General features: G+C 36.1%; 1 long non-coding RNA gene across 8 annotated transcripts; it reads right to left on the reverse strand.

Moving 5' to 3' along the window:
* Positions 1-1,880: 1,880 nt before the first annotated feature.
* LOC145041538 (uncharacterized) lies at positions 1,881-6,924 on the reverse strand. 8 transcript variants are annotated; one of them, XR_013680263.1, is made up of 12 exons: positions 6,349-6,924; positions 6,116-6,209; positions 5,763-5,908; positions 5,513-5,658; positions 4,627-5,188; positions 4,303-4,513; positions 3,964-4,106; positions 3,746-3,864; positions 3,562-3,657; positions 2,996-3,097; positions 2,184-2,327; positions 1,881-2,064 (listed from the first exon to the last, which is right to left on the reverse strand). It is a non-coding gene; the product is annotated as an uncharacterized LOC145041538 (long non-coding RNA). The 8 variants fall into 8 exon arrangements; XR_013680264.1 differs by having other exon boundaries at positions 3,964-4,513; positions 6,136-6,209; XR_013680268.1 differs by having other exon boundaries at positions 3,984-4,513.
* Between the last annotated feature and the right edge of the window lie 274 nt (positions 6,925-7,198).

The raw sequence follows: 7,198 nt of genomic DNA on the forward strand, positions 1-7,198 counted from the left end.
TCTCCCCCTTGATCTGAAAGTTCTTCTCCATTCCCCTTAAAGTTTCACCCGCCACATTTTCAGGTTTTAATGCTTCTAGCCGAGTCTCTTTGATTTGTGTGGACAGATGGGAATGGATTGTCATGGTTAGTGCCTTCACCCTATGACCTAAGTACTCCTTTCGACTAAGGGCATCCGCTGCTATATTGGCTTTACCAGGATAATATAGAACTTCGCATTCGTAATCATTGAGTAGTTCTACCCATCATCGCTGTCTCATCTTAAGTTCTTTATGATCAAAGATATGTTGAAGGCTTTTGTGGTCGGTGAAGATAGTACACTTGGTACCGTAAAGGTAATGTATCCATTTTGTTAGGGCAAAGACCATTGTTCCCAACTCAAGATCGTGAGTGGTGTAGTTGAATTCGTGTGCCTTAAGTTGTCTCGAGGCATAAGCAATAACCTTTCCTCGCTGCATAAACACACAACCTAGTCCCTGATTGTATGCATCGCAGTATACAACGAAATCCTCTGTCCTTTCTAGAAGAGACAAGATAGGTGCGCTGCACAAGGACCGCTTCAGTGTCTGGAATGCAATGTATTGTTTTTCTCCCCATTTAAAAGTTACATCCTTCTGAGTCAGGGTAGTAAGCGGTTTAGCAATTCTGCAGAAGTTTTGTATAAATCGGCGGTAATAGCCCGCTAGACCCATGAATTGACAGATTTCTATGGGCGTTGTCAGTGCTGACCAATTCTTGATTGCCTTTATTTTGGAAGGGTCCACGTGTATGCCTTTTTTGCTAACCACATGACCAAGGAAAGTTACCTTGCTAATCCAAAACTTTCATTTTGAGAAGTTTGCATATAGTTTCTCTGCCCTTAAGGTTTCTAGCACTTGTCTCAAGTGTTGGCTATGTTCTTCCTTGCTTCGTGAATAGACAAGTATATCATTTATGAACATTATCACGAATTTGTATAGGAAGGGACGACACACCTGATTCATTAGATCCATGAATACCGCGGTCGCGTTGGTTAGACCAAAGGGCATCACTACAAACTCGTAAAGACCATAACGAGTTCGGCATGCTAACTTGGGAACATCACTCTCCTGAACTCGTAATTGATGGTACCTTGATCTCAGGTCGATCTTCGAAAAGTAGCTCCCTCATTGGAGTTGATCGATGATATGTGCATATTTAGTTATAGAATTTGTGTAGAATCTTAATACTTTTTGGCTATTTTATTTCAATAAACAAAAGGTACTTAATTATGTTTAAATTATATTTTCAGCCTAAAAGACATGCTCGGAAGCAAAAGGAAGCGAGAAATGCAATCGGAAGCTTGAGAATTGAAGAAAGAAGAAAAAGAGTCAAAAAGCTGAATGTACTTGGTGAGTTGGACACCTAATCGACGAGTAGGCACGAAACTCCGCGAACCAATGGGTGCCTTATCGCACATGCACTACTAGAAAAATAGCCTTTTACGATGCTCATTGCGCGTCGTAAAAGGCTCAGACGACGCGCAAATGCGCGTCAAGGAAGGCCCTGTCATAAAGAGAGACGACGTGCATTTATGACGTACAATTACGACGCGCGTTTATGCCACGCAATGCGTATCAAAGAAGGCTCCGTCATAAATGAAGACGACACGCATTAGCGCGTCGTAACCTTACGATGCACGTGTTAATGACACGCAGTGCGTACCATGGAAACCCCTGTCAAGAAAGGTCATGTCATAAATGAAGATGCCACACATTTTTGCATATCGTAATTTTAAATGTTAAAAAAAATTATTTATAGATTTACTAATTTTCAAATTAAATTTGCATTTAATATTAAATGCAAACTTAATTTGAAAATTAGTAAATCTATAAATAATATTTTTTTAACAACAGATTGAAATTATCATAAGAACGATAATTCATTTCAAAAATATATCACGTGTCAAACAAGTTACTTAAGCATTACATGTCAAAACAACACTACATGTCTAACACTAATAACACTTAAAAACATGTTTTTTCCTGCATTTGGAGCACCCACTATTCCTATATCAGCAACCAACTTTAGGTCCAATTCCAACCACCTGTAAAAGAACAACATTGTAAAAGAACAACATTAGAAGATCAACATTTGCATTCAACATTAGTTGCCCTTGGACCAATTTTAGGTGTAGAGTGTGGTGTAGCAAGTTTTGAAGGGTACCTTTTTGATGAGAACACCCTTGCATTGTTGTTCCCCCCTAAAGATAAACATGAAGCACAAACTGAGTTTGCTCTTGTCAGAAGCTGCAATTTCTACTGTCATGAGTTTGTATTAAGTTTTACAATCTCCTCCATCAGACCATCTCTTCTCCATACAAGAAACAATTACTTGGTTTTTGTCAACCGTAACAATATTTAGTAACAGTATTTAGTAAACAGTAACTTTAATTTTAAAATTAAATTTCACATTAGAAATAAAGAGATTTTACATCTTAAATGGGGTTGATTCAATATTCAAGATTCAAGGAATGGGGTTGATCTTACATTCTAAGGTGAAAAAGTTAATATTTTCAAAACATAATGGTTGTTTTCACATATGGGGTTGATTCAAGATTCAAGAAGTAGGGATTTTACATCTTACATCATCAATTATAAAGGCAAAAGGCACACAAGTAAACAAAGGGACATGAATCAAATTTATTTATGTGTTTGTAGGATTAGTCATAGCTATTGAACTACATTATCAAATTACGCAGCAAACAAAGGGATCAAGTGTAGGATTTGATGCTATAATTTAAGAAGGATTCTCCAAAAAGGTATTTTTTTTATCAAGATTCAAAGAAAATGACAATATCAAATACACATCAAAAAAATGGTCAAATGCAATTGTCTAAGGATTCATGAATTATGACACATATTAATCCCATGTATGTAGCAGGATTGTTTTCATAATTAGGGTTGATTTGAGATTCCAGAAGTAGGGATTTTGCATCTTAAATGACATTATCAAATCAAAAAAAAGAAACCAAATACCTAAGTTGTGTTTTGTTGTGATTGTGTCAGCAATATGGGGTGGAGCAAAAATTGCAGATGTTCTTGAACTGGTTGGCATGCCCAAGTTAACAAGTACTACATCTGCAGGTGGAAAACATGTAGAATTTGTGAGCACTGACAGGTTCAAGGTTTGTATCATATATTTACTTGTTGTGTTTACTTTCTTTTTTGAAGTGTTATTGTCTGTAATAAGATTCAGTGTTTTCTTCCATAGAAGGAAAAGGGGGGGGTCCTTACAAGCCAATTTCATTGAATATCAAAATACAATACATCAAAATAGGTGACATAATTCGGGTGTTTAATAAATCAACAGTAATAAGAATCTTGTCATTAAAATCGTATTCTAGTTTAATGATTTATAAAATAAATAAGAATCCTATCACAGCATCGCCTGGAACCTTTTTAAACTAGGGATTAATACGATTTAAAAATAAGAATCCTATCAACTATGGTTTGAGTATTTATTTTAGTTGAAATTGGCACAACTAACATCAGGTTTTCACAATTCCTTGGGATGAGTTATGTAGTTAAAATGATAAGCTTACCGAAAAGGGCACGAGATAGGCTGTTATTGTCCCACCTTGTTTGGACTTTGATGATAGTTGTTTCACTGCAATGATTGACCCATCCGATAATGAACCCTATTATATATATTACATATTTTATTAGTAACATAAAAATAATAAAATTTGTGCTCTGAATGAATTGACAGTTGAAAGTTGACACCACCTTGTAAACAACACCAAAACCACCTTCGCCAAGCTTGTTTGACAGAACAAAGTTTTTAGTTGCAGCTTTTATCTGTCTTAGAGTGAATATTCCAGTTTGCAGATCCAGACCTTTGAGCTCTGTTATATAAATAAAATAAAAATCTGTTGTATTAGGTTTGTGACTAGTTTTTTTTTTGCAAATTTAAACATTCAGATGATATTAGAAAAGGTATTTACCTCTATCTTTCACATTTTACCTGCAAAGAAGCCTTTTCTCCACAAGATAAGTATGATTAAAAATACAAAAAACACTCCTCCACCAACAATCGCTAATATTAAACTAACTGCAATCTTTTTCCCATAAACAGGGGGGTCGAAATCTATACAACAATGCAATGTTAGAAAAGCAACTCTGACAGAATTTATAACATACTAAGCTGACATGGAAATGATTTTATAGGTTGTTTTTTTACTTAATGTGGAAAGATATGTATGATTGTTTCTACTTATTCTGAACAGAACGACTTAATGGGTTAAGCAAAAGATATGTATGATTTTATTGACAATTGTTTCCACCTCTTGCTAGTTTCTACTCTATTCTTTTCTTCCTCCTCCAATTTCATTAGTCTCTGCAACAAACTGGATATACATGAAAACTCGAGTAAAGTGGGTAAAAATCAGAAAGCAGAAGGACCAATTTTGTAATTTATATAAATGAAAAAAAGTAGAAAAAACCAATAAAACGTGCAGCCCATTCATCAACTAACCCAACAACATCATAAGATATCTGTAATTTGAAAGAAACAAATAGTCAAATAACATTAAGCACTTGTTTTCTAGCCTCAGATAATCAAGAAAAGCAGAACATGTTATGTGGAGCTGAATTTTGACAAATATTACCCGAGGAAAACGTCGAAGAGCCAATCCTAAGTTCCTTATAATGAATAAATCAATAGTTACTGTTTCAAGTACATAAGGCCTTTGTACCTTCACAGCAACCAAATCCCCCATTTTCCTTTAATCTACCCTTATACACCTGCCCAAGTGAGGCTGCTACTATAGGAGAAGTTGTGAGCTCTGAAATATTTGAATTCTCTTGATCACCAGATAAATATGCCTCAGAAATTGACCCTTCAGATGGTAGCACAAAGAACTTTGGTGAAAAAGGGGCATAGAATCAAAGGGAAGTGATAAACATAAGCCATCAATTTAGGTCCTCCATCATAAGTATCTTTAGAACTGGAAAAAAGGTTGGGATTTAGGGGTATCAGCTTCACGGGGGTAAGCTGCAACCACCCTTCATCTTCAAAGATGGGATTCTCCTTAGGTTTGTTGTTATTTTTGTGTATAGAGTTTTGATTGTTTTTCTTCTTGAGTTCCTCGTAATCTTGGACAAGTAAGATTTGATATTCATGATAAGCATCTGGTCCTAAAGGTGATTCAGGTAAGCTAAGTGACATGTCTGCAATAGCAAGAGAAAAGATTGAAATTGAAGTCCATTCAACAATAAGAAATAAAAGCAGAAAGGATGACGATCAGGTGAAGTTATCAAAAGTTGTGAAATATCTAATATTTGGGATCATTGAAGAAAGAATCTTAAGGGTTTGCTTAGTTAGATGGAATTCTGGTACTCTAAGGTTGCATTTGTTACACTACACGTGATGGAACAAGTTTAATAATGAGGGTGAGGAGGGCATTCTAGTCTTTATCAAAAATATATCAAAGCAAGCATCAATAAGTTCAAATAATTACAATAACAAGGAAAGATATAATGACAGAATATCACCTCTGAGATAGATATGTATATAGTGCACTGGGAAACACATTGAAGTGTGGTTAGACAGCGTAAAATGTATCGATGTGCATCACTTAGAAGGCGACAAGTGAAGAATACTTTTGTGAGGTCATCATTCTTCTGATTCCAATAATCACCTAAAAACAGAAAGCAAAAAGAGTCATGGAATTAATCTTCATGTCTAAAAGTATTACCATAATGAATAAAGATAAGGAAAAGAAAGCATGATAAGAGTTCCAACATTAGTCAGGGCATTAGCACCATAGCCTCTTCTAGAAGTGCCATGGCAATGTCTGGCCTAATGCTCAATGCTTGCCTACGTTTGAAGTATGCAGGACCCAAAGAAGTTACACTTTCCCTCAACTCAATTGCCCGAGAAACTTCATTCTGATCAACATAATAAAAAACACAGAAGTAAGAATTAGGGAAGCAGAAAAACCTCACAATCTATACATGTACATATCGATTGACAGTTCTAATTTGGCATATTACTTGTTACTTAAATATTCTTATTAAATTGTGTCCAGACTAAAGATTTTCGTAATTAACAGTACAAAATCAAACAATCATTTTACAGATCACCATTACACGAACCTGGATGTCAATGGTCGTACCTTCCACTGTAAACCATCTAAGATCTGAAGCTCCATAACTAGAATATCTTTCACCTCAATTACTAGTGTTTAGTCTGTGTATTAGATCGATGTTATCAAAAAAAATACGCAGTATGCATATGTATATATAGGTGAGATAGATAGATAGAGAGAGAGAGAGAGAGGGGGATGGAGAGAGAAAGAAAGAGAGACTTGTAGTTGGTCACGTATTACCTGCATCACATAGAAATTGAGGGAATGTTGATTTCATCAGATGACTTTGAAATGGTATATAGAACCCTAAATCACCTTCTAGGTTTAAAAAAGGGGAACCGGAAGTAGATCGATGGAGTTGGGTAGATCGGAGGTGGAGTGGGACTGGGAACACTCAATCGTATGCGAGATCCAGAATAAGATGAAAAAGCATGTGTATACCTTCTCAGTATTGTCCATGGTGATTGGTCACTTTGCAGGTGTAAGGTCATGTAGAATAAGAGGAGAGACATATGTGAGAATTAAACTTTTTTAAGAACGATTGAGTTGTGGAGAGTGAAGCCGAGTCGATCTTCGAAGAGCGGCGGAGCCCGGAGAAAGGAGGCAGAGTAGCAGCGGTGGATTTAGGGTTGAAGAGCTGGGATGTTTGGTGTAAGAGAAATTGAAATTATCACCAAAGTAAACCCTAATTCAGAGCTTGAAGGCGAAAAAATGGAGAAAGGGATAAAGATTGGCAGCCACACTATTAGGGTTTCTTGGTTACAACATACGAAGGAGTAGATGGAGAAGGAGTAGATGCATCAGGCGGGGTTTATAATTTTTAGGGATTTCATTTCCCTTTAAACGCACCTTTCACTCAAATTATAAAACGACATACTTAGACGACGCACTTTTTACGACCGGTGCCCTCCGTGTTTTTTATTTTTTTTGTTCTGACATTAATTTCACGGCACGAATAAATGTGTGTGCTCTATCCTTCAAATTTTAGAAGAGAATACATTATTTTTAGAGCGCCCGCTTTTGCGTATCGTAAATCACTGCATGTCATTGTTTGCGTGTCATTAAAGGGCTGTTTTCTTGTAGTGATGGT

Source organism: Lactuca saligna, chromosome 4, assembly GCF_052625555.1.
Source record: "Lactuca saligna cultivar CGN05327 chromosome 4, ASM5262555v1, whole genome shotgun sequence".
NCBI lineage: Eukaryota > Viridiplantae > Streptophyta > Magnoliopsida > Asterales > Asteraceae > Lactuca > Lactuca saligna.